The sequence below is a fragment of the Cricetulus griseus genome, chromosome 4 (genome assembly GCF_003668045.3).
Source record: "Cricetulus griseus strain 17A/GY chromosome 4, alternate assembly CriGri-PICRH-1.0, whole genome shotgun sequence".
In the NCBI taxonomy this organism is placed as follows: Eukaryota; Metazoa; Chordata; class Mammalia; order Rodentia; family Cricetidae; genus Cricetulus; species Cricetulus griseus.
This window is the reverse complement of record NC_048597.1, coordinates 64,945,176-64,959,398: the sequence shown is the minus strand read 5'-3', so window position 1 is coordinate 64,959,398 and position 14,223 is coordinate 64,945,176. Positions and strand designations below refer to the sequence as shown.

Sequence of the window (14,223 nt, the reverse complement as noted above, 5' to 3'; positions counted from 1 at the left end):
CTAGACTGGCCTTGAAGACCTAACCTTGTTCCTCTACTTCTCAAGTTCTGAGATTAAAGGTGTGTGCCACCATGCCAGGTGCTTCCCACACTGTGTATAATCTACAGTGAGTACCTAAATGGAAAAGAATATTCAGAGTGACACAAGACTGGATTCCTAGAACTTCCAAAGGGGGGAAGGTGGCAGGCTATAGCATAGCATGAGAACTCCCACAATTTGGAGCCTGCCTACTTGCCTGTACTTGCCAGTTTGGTCAGCACCAAGCCCATGATTAATAGAGCACTTATTTTTGGATTCCTAGAGGTAAAGGTGCAAGAATATTGGTGTATATGGTCTAAAACTGAAAATGGGTGCACCGGGACAAAAATTAGGATCCTGGACAATGGCCATATCGGGCAAGAACAGCCATCGTCCACTATGGTTCAATTTTTCCTCTTCCCAGTCATCCCATTCCCAACACCTTTCACCCATACTTGTGGCTGCCTTTTCCTACCCCAAATGAACCTATGTCTAGGGGGAGCAAAGTCAAGGAACTACCATAAAAGGTATTCCTGTCTCAACACTGGAAATGGGAAAATGAGATTGTCCAAGAAGAGAACAGAGTACTGTAAAATCTGTGGAGTTTAGAACAGATACATGTGGACAAAGTGGCTGTACTCCACTATATTTCCTCAACTGATTACCCACTTGGTTGTGCTTTTCAGCAGGGGATTTACCACAGAGACGTATCTTCAGGACTTACTGAATGAGCAGCCACAAGAGTCCAAAACACAAAAGCTAATTATTAAATGTGCACCTATTATACATTGAATTCTAAGCTAGAGTCTAAAACCCACAGACTCATCTCTGAAGGAGCTCATGCTCTACATGAGGAGATAAGCATTCACAAATTGAGTGTCCTATCAAAATTGTGACAACTGGGATACAGGAGATAAGTAGAGAAATGAAACTAGGGAAAGCCGCAATTTACCCAGGTATACAGGGGTATCTGTTAAGTAAACTTTAATATTAGATTTAAAAGAGGAGGCTGTGTTAGCCAGGCCAAAGGTGAGAGAGAACATATTCAGGCCAAGGAAATGGGAGTAGAACATTACAGAGAGCAAATTCATGGCATGTTCAAACAGCTGAAAGGCGTGGTAGAAAATGAGTTAGGGAGAGAGTCAGGAGGTAGATCTTAAGGGTCTTCACAGACCCTGGTTAGGACAGGTTATTCCAAATGCATAAAAACATCATGTAAGGTTTTTAACAAGATGGTAGCAAATGGACTTTTGTTTTAAGAAAATCAATTCGCTCACTATTGCTATGATAAACAACATGACCAAGAGCAACTTGGGAATGTCCTGACTTACAGCTTACATCATCAGAGGAAGACAAGACAGGAACTCAAGGCAGGAACCTGGAGACAGGAATTGAAACAGAGACCATGAAGGGGTGCTGCTTGCTGGCTTGCTCATCCTGTCCTTCTCAGGCTGCTTTCTTGTGCAACCCAGAAAAACTCATCCGAAGGTGTCACCAACATCAGTGGGTTGAGCTCTCACACATCAATCATTAATCAATAAAATTACCCAGAAGCTTGCCTGTAGTCCCATTTTATGAACTTTTTTTTAAAAGATGTTTCATCTTCTCAAAAGAGCCTAGCTTTTGACAAATTGTCAAACAAGCAAAACTAACCAGCTCATCATTCCAACTGTTTAATAGAAGAAAGGGTCCTGAAGAGGATTTTTAGCAAGGATCCCTGGTGGGAGATGAACTAACACAGACTAAGGAATTATTAGCCTTGTAGATGGTGAAACACAAAAAGACTTGAGTTGCACACTTTCAAGTGAGAATTGACAGGATTTAAGAACAGATCAGACTGAGCTGAGCTAGGTGGAAAAAGGAGAGCTAGCAATAATAAATCTCAAAATCTTTGACAGGGCAGCTGGATGACTGTTTCTATTTACTCAGAAACAGGGTAAAAGTACTCTATTAGGGGAAAATTATTCAAAACTCAGTTTTGACCATGATATGTTTAAGATACCTCTGGGTAGATATTTTAAGAGAGGCAATCGAATATTCAAGATCTGAATTAAAAAATGATGCCAGTTTGGAGACACAAATTTGGAATTCATCAACTTTTGATAGTAGGAGAAAGAGAATTGATTTTTGAACCAGACAAGTTTAAAAACAAAATCATCAAAAAAGAACTAAGCCCAAAGTAGTGGCCTATTCTTGCAATACCAGCCTTTAGAAGGCTGGGGAGAAATGTCATGAGTTTAATGCTGCCCTAGAGCATGATGAATTTTAGATCACTACAGTGTGAATCCAAGTATGTGATGATTAAGACCTTTTTTATTTTCTTCTCCTTAGACCCTTAATCTAGACCTGTCATGTAGGTTAAACAGTTTACCCATCCAATACATGTTTTGAATGAGAGGCAACTGATGAATAGGAACTTGTATAAAATTTTTTGTAATATCTTCATTTCTCTTTCCATTTTTCATGCAAACACATTTACTGTGAGTATACTAGGTTTCAGTTAGAGTACACATGGTTGTGAAATTGTTCAGTCTTTAAAATATAGCCCTGCTATTGCAGAACAACAATTACCATGACACAACAACCCTAAAGGTACAGTATTGGCCCAGAAAACATGGCAGTAACCAACAGCTTTCTAATTGGACTTAAGGCCCACTCAGTAAGAGGGAAATCATGCTTGGTAATAGAAACCTAGCCAACTACTCTGGGCTGATGAAGTCATGGTGATTGGAAGAGAACTTACAACCACTGTTTTACTAAACCACTATAATCCCTAACATTCCAAGTGTTGGTTCTTAGGCCTACAGAGAAGAGTAGTCCTCACCCCTCATTAAGGGAACTTTTCTTGCAACAGATGGACAACATTACAGAAAACCACAACCAAAGAAAATCCAAAATTTTGGAGCCCTGTCTCAATGGATACATCTCCAAAACAACTCCCACAGCAAAGGCTCAGGGAACATTTCAGAAGAGGAGACAGAAAAGATTGTAAGGGCCAGGAGTTTGTTGTGAGATTGTGACTCTTAGGAATGTCAGAAGTTACACCCATAAAGTCTCACCAACATGACTGCCTAAACATGAGCTAAACAAGAACAACAATAGACAAACATACCAAAGTGGATTGAGGAAAGCCCAGGAGGCCTTGCAAAGAACTACAGACAGCTAAGGAATGCAGGGAAAAAAGACTTCCCCAGCCAAGAGCACATCAATTGGTTATCCAATATCAAATCTTCAGTCATGAAAACAAAATTATACAGACTGAGCAAGTTGTATTTAGAAATACATATGCATGCATATATATATATATATATATATATATATACAACAATTAATAAAAAATGGATACATGAATTTGAAAGAGAACAAGGAGGGGGTATATGGGAGGTTTGCAGGTAGAAAAGTGTAGGAGAAAATAATGTAATTCTATTATAATCTCAAAAATTAAAATATTTAAAAATATATAGTTATGCTATGAAGATTGCTATTAGCTGCTATCCAACATGGGTAGGCATATCTGTGTGTATACAGTTGCATACCTTCCATCAACAACTATTTAATGTTCACTGACCATGTATACAGAGGCTTAGCCTCTGTCCCTTGGTACCCCAAAGCTGATGCAAGGGGGAGGTATCAACAAACAGAAGCAGTGATCACAGCTGTCCGAGACAAGCAATATACTTCAGTTGAATAAATTGAATGTAAGTATATGCTGCTTTAGACTAAAAGGTTGTAGGGAGCTTCTTGGAGGTAAGAGATTTGAGTATAACATGAAACAAAATAAAATGACGAACAGATCTCTAAAATAACAGACACAAAACCAGGCAGCAGCTTTGAAATAATTAGTCTGTTTTTAATCATAGTACCCAGTATGGACTGTTACAAAAAAAATTTGTATTTATGATTTATTCAGTCACTGTAACAATCTTATAAACTTGTTGGTGGTATCTTCCCTGTCCCTTTCTTATAGACCAGAAACAGATGTGCAGAAAGGTCAAGCTCCAGTAAGCAGAACTGGGACTTGAACTCCGAAAATCTTCAGCCTGCACTTCATTCTTACTCTAGACTCTTATGAGTGAAGTGCAGAATTTCAAAATGCAGGGCCCAGGGGAGGAGTGTGTAGGGAAACTAATTGCATCTCTATGGTCTCCCTGTGTGGTGGGTGTCTTTGCCTCTCAAAAGGAAATAGTCTGATTCCTTTCCGGGAACCTAGTGGTTCTCATTGAGCCATGCTAGCATTCTCTTTCAGACTCTGCTCAGATTTTTGTCCCTAAGAACCCATGGAACCCTAAGAATCCAGAGCATCACCTGTGAGTTCATTAGGTAGCTTTTCTGACAATGGAAAATCCCAATTAATATCTTTGCCAGAATCTTCCGGTTCCTCTTACATTTGGCCGCCCTTTCCTGTGTGGTGAAAGTCAATATTTAAATATGAAATCTGGCTTCAGTGTTTTCAAAAAATTAATTCCATTATTAGAATTAGTTGAAAATAGGCTTTGTGTCTGTATGGAAATGGCTAGGAACAAGGCGGCCAGTAATACCCTAGGTTCAGTCTATTACTGAAATCACGACAAAACCCTGTACTGCACTGGTGGTCACAGCAGGTACAGTTCAGTAAGTACCATATCATAAGGCACAGTTTAAGACCCTCCAGGGAGGCGATACAATCAGTATCCAGGAAATAGGACCGGCTGTATCATGAAACCAGTGGCAAGCAAGTCACATGCTAAAAGAAAGATAATCAAAGTGATGAGCGAAAATTCACAGCCAGCTCGACAGCCTCTGGCAGCAAGGAAGGGCTGGGCTCCCAAGCACCATTGGATTTGTTTGTGCATGTCCAGTCAGGGTTCCTGGTTCAGAGGACTTTGTATTTTGTTCTTTTGTCTTCCAGATTCTATCACAGCTCTTAGGGGAGCTGTGGTCTCAGCCCAGAAAGGCAACATTTAAAAAAGGCAATAAGAAAGAAAGACAGCTAAAGCTTTGGGTGCAAGAAGACATTTGGCAAAACAATTTACAATGAACAATTTACAAAAAACAATGGACAATTTACATATGATTTTTTAAGGCTATAGATGTTTTCAGTGAAAGACCCCATTCCTAATTGTTGTCACATCTCCCTAAGTGTCGTTCCTACATGTTAGACATCATTATTTCTTTCTAGGGCTCATGCTTTGGTTTACTCCTTTGTAGAAGGGGAAAGAAACAGCTACCATGTAGGTAACATATTGAGGACTTAGGGTAGCAAGGCACAGTGATATCTTGGAAGCATTAATGCAGAGAGTGGACTTTCTTATGCTACCATTATCTCAGCCTTCTGTTTAAAAGGGGCTGGGCTAGAAAGAGTCATTGAATGGAACCTTCTAGATCACATGAGGATGGTAGAGGAGAAGGAGGGTGAGTGCAGAGTGTGCCTTGCCAGTGTGTGAAGGCACATAGGACCTTAGAGAGAGAGATGGGACACTGAGAACACTTTGATTGGGAACTCGCTTTGCTATGGCTTTATAATGCAGTGGCTCATATTATTCCAACCATAGCCACATGACACGCATACCTACAAATACCTATAAATTGGGAGCCCAGGGAATGACCCTCCCAGTTAGAGGGACAACAGCAGGTGAGAGGGAGACTGCAAGGGATGTGGCACTGAACACAGATTCCCAAGTCCACACTCCCGACTTTATACCATCTAATCAATGTTTTTCTTTCTTCCTTCTTTTCTGTTCTTTCTTCTTTTTTTGCAGTTTTGGGGATTGAAGCTTGGGATTTGTATATACCACTGAACTACATCCTGAGGCCTCAGCAAAGTTTCTATTTCCTGGCAAAAACCTCTTTCTTGAACTTTCCATGGTACCTTCTGAAAACAGTGGTGGCCCAGGAAAGAATGTTTGTTTTAATTATTTGAATCTGCTTATGCATCACGGTGTAACTTTCCTCTATGTGGCTCAACTGTGAAATCTGAAATGGTTCAGTGTACCCAATGACCCGGTCTTCCTTATCTCTAACCCTCTCTAATGGGTGAGTCACGTGGAAGAAAAACCATTGTCCTTCTTTGCCTCCAAGTACAAGTGTTACTTAACTACAGAAATGATAACTTAAAATTGCCTATGTATGTTTCTTATGGTCTTCTGAGGCCACTGAAAAGTACTCTGCTTCCCGTTTCCTAATTACCGGCACACAGGAGGTGCTCTACAAGTTTTCTTATGCATTAATTTTTAATACAGGATCCCTTAGCATTGCATACATATTTACAGGTTAGGAGCACCTCTGTGCATCCATCTGTACATCCATCACCCATCTGAGTGAACTTATATATTTACTCTAACTGCACGGTTGCCATGCTATTCTGTATGCACACACAGACCTATGAATATACTTAGTAACCATTGCTAAGTCCTGTTAAGTGACAGGCTATCATCCCAAAGATCTTATTTTCATTCCACTGATTTGAAAAGGAAATCTGGTGTATAGGAAGACCAGAAGGCATCACTCCCAGCTATATATTTTTTATTTGCTCTCACCGAAAATATATGCCAAATACCTGCTTTTTTAAAAAACAAAAACCAAAATGTCATCATGTACAGCTGGATAAAATACCCACAGCACCAGGCCTGGATAGGGCCTGGTTGCAGATTTGGGTGCACCTTGGCCCTGTTTCCCACCTTTAGAATGTATCTAACAACCCTGTCTGTTACCTGCTTTGGCTCCCACTTTAAATGTATGTGCTTTTTTTTTTTTCTTTTCCACATTCAGGCTGCTTAACACAGCACCATCGGTGCTTAATTGTTGGCATTAAGGTGTCTGAAGGGTCAGCTTCATGGGAAGGATGCCTGCTACAGAGATGAAGACCCTCCTCCCAAGACTGACGCCAATAGCTGTGTAACTGTGGGTAAGTTAAACAACCTTTCTGAGCTTGAGTCTGTTGGTCTCTAAAGAAGGAGGTACCAATATCTAACGCGAACATGTATGTAAAGATGAAAGGAGAAGTGATTCCCAGTGTGTAGGGAAGAAAGAGCACCTTATTAGGACACTGGCCACATCCTTGGGAAGGTGTGTCTTCTATCCATCCCCGCCCCAGGCCCCTTACATTACTTTTCTATCCGAAAGCCAGATGAAGGATCCCTTGACTAGCCACAGATCTGGATCTCCCCTCCTGCTTCCCTCACTACTGAGTGAGTAAGTATAACTATGTATCTACACACTCAAACTGCACCAATCACTGCAATGGCCCAACTCCTAGAGAGCAGAATACTTTCCATTAGTCACCTCATTTGAACTTTACAACAGTCCCCCGAGAGTTACAAGCCATTGCCACTTTGATAGATGTTCAAGCTGAAGGCCAGAGAGGTTAGTAGCTAGATCACTGTCATAGTTCAAAATTCAGGTCCCTGACTCTGAGTCCCCTGTGAGTTTTCTGTTATATCAACAACCATGGGGCTTTATCACTTACAAATGAAAGGCAATGGTATTCTGGAAAAAATAATGTTAGGAAGATAAATGTTGATGGTGGAAGGTCAGTGGATCCAGTCTTACCCTGTGCCATCACCCCCGCTCTAGAAATCTGTTCTGGGTCCCTCTATCCTGAGAAACCCTGCCCAGAATCTCTCTTACTCTGTTCCTGTCCATGACATGGCACCTAACTCAATTCCAAATGCTATTGTTATGAGTCATAATATAAATATCTGATATGCAGGATATCTGATATATGACACCTGTAAAAAGGTCTTTGATGCCCCCCAAAGGAGTCTTGGCCCACAGATTGAGAACCACTGCTCTAGGTCTACAAGGTGATCATCTAAAGAAGATGAGGGCCTAGTCCTGTACGATCTTGTTCAAAACCTCATAGCAACTGTGTTCCATCCAAGACTGAAGACCAGGCTTCCACTGGAACTTTTCCGATCAAACTGACATCCAGTTAAATTACTTGAATTTATTATTCTATGGGAAACATGCCCAATATTTCCACACATTCCCTTCTCAGTTGACACCACAACCCTCATAAGTAAGGCTCCGATGCTTAGACAAGAAAGTGCCATGCACAGTGTGGTGACATGAATAAGAATGGCCCTTAGGCTCATATGTTTGAATGTTCAGGTCCCAGTTGGTGGAACTGTTTGGGAAGGACTGGGAGGTGTAGCTTTGCCAGAGGAGGTTGTCACTGGGGGTGGGCTTTGGAAGTTTTAAAAGCCCATGCCAGGCCCAGTTTCTCTCTCATCCTCCTGCCTACAGATCAGCAGGACATAATCTCTCAGCTACTGCTCCAGGGCCATGCCTACCTGCCTGCTGCCATGCTCTTCGCCACAATGATCATAGCCTAAGCCTCTGAAACTGTAAACAAGCCCCCAATGAAATGCTTTCTTTTATAAGTTGCCTTCATCCCGGTGACTATTCACAGAAATAGGATAGTGACTAGGACACTCGAGGTCACATGGCTGACATGATGGGTCCCCAGGCCTGTCTGGCTTCATGACCTCCTTCTGCCACAGCTGATGCCTCTCTCAACAGCTGAGCTTCAGCACATCAGCACCTCCACAGCACAAGCAAGCACTTTAAGCCCTGCCATTGCCCCAGTAGGTTAGGACCCTTGCATCAGTGTGTTAGTGCATGGTTTAACTTTGAATCCATGTGTGGACTTTGGAAGCAAACTGCCTGCCTTTGAATCATGATTTTGACACTCATTAGCTACTGGCTTTGGCCCAACCAACTTGCCTAAACCCCGGTTTCCTCATCCATAAATGAGGACAACGATATACTTCCCTCCAGGGAGTAGGATTAAGTAATGTTATACTTATAAATCACTAAGCATGGCCTCTGACATGTATGGTATATGTGCGGTAAATGTTAAATGTAGTAGGGAAATGGAGGAATTTGTTTTTAAACCTCGGAGCTATTTTGTAATATAGTGTCTTAATGCCTTAAAACTCGTTCCTGTATAAGTCAGAATTCAAGCAGGAAAGCGGAGCCACAATAAGTGATGCAGAATTAAGAAGTTACTATGGGAGTTAGATCTTCTGCAAGTGATACAACGTCACAGACACACATCAGCAAGTCCTGAAACATCCTTTGGAATACCAGTGATAAAGAAATAATAAATACATGTGTGTATTATATGTGGCACATAAATATATATATATATATATTTTATATATGTATAATATATACATATATAAAAACACTGCAAATAAACTCACTAAAATGTTCATAGTGGAATTCTTTGAACAATGAGACAACAAGGAGTGCAATTTTTAATTTTACTTATTTGTTTTCTAATTTATATATTGGATGGCTGTTTAGAAAACAAATGATTTATTAGTATCTATTATTCATTAACCTCTTAGTTTTCCTAGGATTTCGTGCCTTGAAAAAGTTCAACATGAGAGTGGAGAGATGGCTCAGCAGCTTGGAGTGAGCGCTTCTCTCACAGAGAACCTAAGTTCAGTTCCCAGCACCCACCCAGTGAAAGCTCACTTGTGACTCCAGCTTCAGGAGACCAGATGCCCTTTTTTAGACCCCACAGGCACTTGTAGGCACATGTGTTCATTTCTATACACAGATGCCCACACACATATATAATTTAAAATGAAACGAATTTTAACAAACAAAATTCAAGATAATGCATTGGCACACTACAAACACAAAGTTATAACTGAGGAAGAGAAAGCAGATGAAACAGAGAGTCTCAATCCAGTGCCAGACTGTGTAGTCCAGTTCTCATTAGATAGCTGGGGACTATTGGCTGCAAAGCTGAGCCATCTGTCCAAGACCACAGGGCCCTGGAAATAACCTGGGACTTCACACTTCTAGCTAAGTGTATCCGACTATATATCAGTCTTTCTAAGGTTTCACTCATGGTTAATTTTATGATGCAGATAATGATCAAGAGAGGAAAAGATGGGAGAAATGGTCCTTCATCACAGCCTTAATTGATAAGAAGTGGAAATTCCCCCCCCCCCACGAAGGCACATTAAGCTGAACTGTTTCCACAGGTACCCTGGAGTGACCACAGTAGCATGCTGAGCTCAAACAGTCTCTCAGGTGGTGATCTGTGCCAGGAGAAGTGCGATTATTGCGTATGTCAGCTCTTGTCACTGTCATTTGCAAGAGAGATGAACTTGCCTATGGTAACTCCCTTGGCCACAACAGAAATATCATAACTGGACACTGATCCCAGAAAGCCTTCTTAGTAGTCAAGTTAAAACAGATACCCACTCAGATACAACAAATAATAACCAAGAAACGTCAAAAGGTCTAGTTTGGGTTTTCAAGAGTTTGTTTGGGGTCTCAAGAAAGTAATTGCAGGCTAATGAGTCTTCAACCCACACTAATAAAATAACCCCTCCCTTGCTACTTACTTAGACCAACTGTAGAATCTAGAGACTTATTCTTGGTGTAGATTAAAAACATCCCAAATAAAGAAAGTATATACTATATTTGATGATTTGTAACTACTATCTATGGGCAGGGTATTTCACATTCTGGCCTCTCTGGAAAATATAGTAATATTTAAACTCATCCTTTTATATCCTACTGTTCAGAGACCAACAAAGTTAACAGAACATTAGAATGTTATCATTGGAATTAGTTATAATTCTAGTATGGATGTTTAATGACATCAGGTTTCTCCTCAGAATGAAGTTGATCTCTTCGTATCCAATGCTCACATTTCTGGATGGTTGAGGCATGAAGGGAGTACAAAGAAAACACCATCCTTTTCCTGGAAAGCTATGTTACTTAATTTTCTTCTTAGAGCAAATCTCCCAGCCACCCTGCATAGCACAGAACACAGGCTTCTCTTTGATGTCACCACTCAACCAATGGATACTTTCACTTCCTCCCTTTCACCAGCAGATTTTTGTGAATTTGGGCTTCTCTGGTAACCATGTCAAATATCTAGAGCCCCTGATTCAATGTAGCATAAACAAAAGAAAAACAGATCTGAGAAAGAAGAGAGAGGGTGAGACAAGAGAGATGCAGTAATTGTCTTTGGATGGTTGGGAACTAATGAGAATTAATTAAGTCTAGAGCCAAAAAGTTTTCTCCCAGAACAGTAGGTCATGGCAACCCCAGACAGGAGCATGCAGGAGCAGGAACATGAGCCCTATTCGATGAGTAGGGATGTCACCACCCATTTGTGGTTCCTGCAAGAACACTAGAGCAAGCCAGGCCCTAACACCTTGCTTTGCTTTGACAAGCATGGGCCTGGCCTTTCAGGTACAGTTCTAGCAGGGATGGGCCTCCCCCCCCCCCCGACTTGGGTTCAGTCTGAAGCCAAAGTGAGTCCTGTAAAGGCTCCAAGCCCTTCTTGATCCACACAGATACAGCTGCCCTGTGGATGATCGGTTGGACTAGGCGGCTACTCCTTCATCCGGCCAGCAAATCAGCACAAACCGAGGTAAGCCATGGGGATCTAGAAAAGGAGTGTGGGGCTTTCAAAAGATCCAGAAAGTCAAGAATTAGCCAGGGAACCCCTACATCTCTATGCCATTCTTTAACTCTGGAGACGTTTTCAAAACCCTGAACTTTAAACCAGGACTCCACAGCCTTACCAGATCCGGAGAGATGCTTCAGATGCGGCTGGATGCCTCTGGTGATTTGACCAGATGTTCTCCCTGCTGCATTCCCCGTAATCCCATGAACTTCCGCTCAAGTAGCTGATTCTCAGATGGGTGACGGAGAGGCCAGCCCCACAGAAGACAAAGCCAGAGCTCATAACCCAGTGCTCATCTGTGAGCTGTGCAGGAGGGATTAACCAGTCTATTGATGCAGGTTCTATTGGGAAATGCTGCTTTTTAAGGAAGTGCAACCTTTTAAATTTCCGAGTTGGACCTGGCAGCCTGCCAAGAGAAGGAGTGTATTAAACTACAGGAGAACCTGGTGAGCCGGGGCACCAAACTGGGCACAAACCAAGGAGGCTTCGGAATTCTCAGAAGATCTGAGGAGAAACGAGTAGGCAATCAGCAGGAACCTTAGCGAATACCAGTACGGCGATTTTGCTCCCTTCGGCTTGCCAAGTCCAGGTTTGGACATGTCAGTTTCCTCTACTGACTTCTTCTTCTTCTTCTTCTTTTTTTTTTGCCACAGTGCTACCATCTATATTTAATTGAATTGTGTGGTTCACGATCCCAGAACACAGGAGTTGTCAGCACTAAGTTTCAACTAGCCCCAACAGGGTTTCACCGCTCATTTTTTTAAAAATAATCTCAATATATAGCCTAACACCTCCACTTCCAGAGTTGGTTTTCTAAGAATGAATACAACTAGGGAATTATAATACTTGTTGGGTTCAGAGAAAAGGGAGACATTACTCTACATTTGAATCTAAAATATCAAAAGCATCCATTTCTTGGGTCTCTCTAGAAAAGAGAATAGTCTGTCCCTCAAGTTGACTCTTTCTATGTTTGGCCGAGCTGGGAAATTGAACAGTTGGAACATGAGCTTATGGGCTAGAGAGATGGCTCAGTCATCAAAGGCTAGGCTAACGACCAAAAATATTTATTTGAACTATTTGCTGGCTTAATCGTAAGAATTCAGTATCACTTAGTAATCACATTTGGGGTTGTGTGGGACTTCAATAGATGAAAATAAAATCTGTGACTATACATTTTGCCCCAGCTCATTTGTATTCAAAACAAAAAGGAAGAAGGAAAGATTATATATGAAGCATAGTACATGCCTACTACCAGGACTAGAAAAAAATTATGTAAGTGTCAGACTTAGGTATCAATGATGAACGCTTTTGTGAAAACTAGCTTGTCACAGGGGAGGAGAACTTGATCAACTCACTTTCATTTTAAATTTTAAAGGGGTCTGTGGATTTAAGACCAATATCACATCTTTCTTGGATGTGTTGTGGACGTTTAACATCCAAAGTCGTTTTTATAGATATTTTTCTTTCCTTCTCTGGTCTTGAACCTATGACTAAAAGTCTGAACCCATAGAATTAGGTTCCCCTTACAGTTTTAGAGGAAATTTCCCAGAAGAAAGTTGATCTGAGGACAGAGAGATGTCAGCTGATCTAAGTTCACACAGCCCTTTGAGATAAAGCCAGACGTGAACACCTCTCCCAGTCTTACTTGGGTGCCGTACTTGTCATTCTCAAAATACCACATTCAGTGTGTGTAGGGTGTGGTGGCCTTGCTGGTGAGCTTTCATGAAGAAACTAGAGAAAGTTTTACAGAAAAAAAAAAAAGAAACGAGCCAGCCTCCTTTGGCTCTCACGGTGACAGCCTGACAAAGCAATAGCAATATAAAATCAAACAACTAATATATCATAAATGCTGACTAATGGTACCTCCTTTCAAAGGCATCAGGTTATCTCCATCAATTACTATATTCCAAGTGCTTTTCACACATGATTGGCTCTCAGCTTTCTGACAGCTTCAAAGGTTTGGTGTTGCTTTGGTTCTTTTAAGGTGAACAAGCTGAAGCTCGGCAGGCAAATAGCCAATGTGACAGAGCTGAGGTTTGGTCCTTTCTGTTTTGACCACGGCTACCACCTTCTCTAAACTGTCTCAGACTCATTTGGAGCCTCACTCAACAGCAAGCCTTAATATGGCTATTGCTGCTGTGGAATAAACTTTGTTTGTTTGTTTAAATACCTGTAAAATTAGCTTGGTTATCTCCTCTGTCAGTTCAAGAAGCATCTCCCATACTAATGGGTATGGTCTTTGTATTTGATGCATTTTATAGAAAATCTGACAAATTAAAACCTTTAGCATCTGGTGGCAAGCTAAAATGTATGAAAAAATAAATGGAATTCTGAAAACACTTGTTCACCATTTATAATTTTAAAAATTGTTTGCACTAAAACATGTTTATTTTTTTAAAAAAATCTATAAAATTTAAAAATCAGAACTTTTTTTCATTAAAGTCTAGCATTTGGCTGTCAATTGTTTGAATCAAATTATTTCTCCAATGTATATTTTTTATGTTTAAAATGTGTTTTAAATCAATATGTCATTATTTTTATTAAAATATCTACTTTTGAGGCTGGAATAGTATTTTTGTCTTCCACAAATAGGTCATGGTTTCTGATAAATCTACTGGTCTGGTTAAGTAAAAACAAAGACAACTTAGTGACTTTAGAAGAATAACCTTCCCTGGTCCCCTTTGAGTTGAGGGTGGAATTCATAGGCACAGCATAGAGTATGGTGGCACTGTGGCTATAGAGAACAATGACAAATAGCAGCTCAGGGAGCCTGTCTCTGGACT

The 14,223-nt window shown here is 40.9% G+C and overlaps 1 long non-coding RNA gene across 2 annotated transcripts in view; it reads left to right on the top strand.

The window, feature by feature from the left end:
• The window catches only part of LOC107977773, a 28,414-nt gene extending 14,415 nt beyond the window's left edge, over positions 1 to 13,999 (top strand). Inside the window, exons 2-4 of one of the 2 annotated variants that reach the window (XR_004769969.1) lie at positions 6,766 to 6,901; positions 11,328 to 11,404; positions 11,779 to 13,999. This is a non-coding gene — a long non-coding RNA (uncharacterized LOC107977773). Of the gene's footprint in view, positions 1 to 6,765; positions 6,902 to 11,327; positions 11,405 to 11,542 lie in introns of both variants that reach the window. The other variant, XR_004769968.1, reaches the window with a different exon arrangement.
• The last annotated feature ends 224 nt before the right edge of the window (positions 14,000 to 14,223 follow it).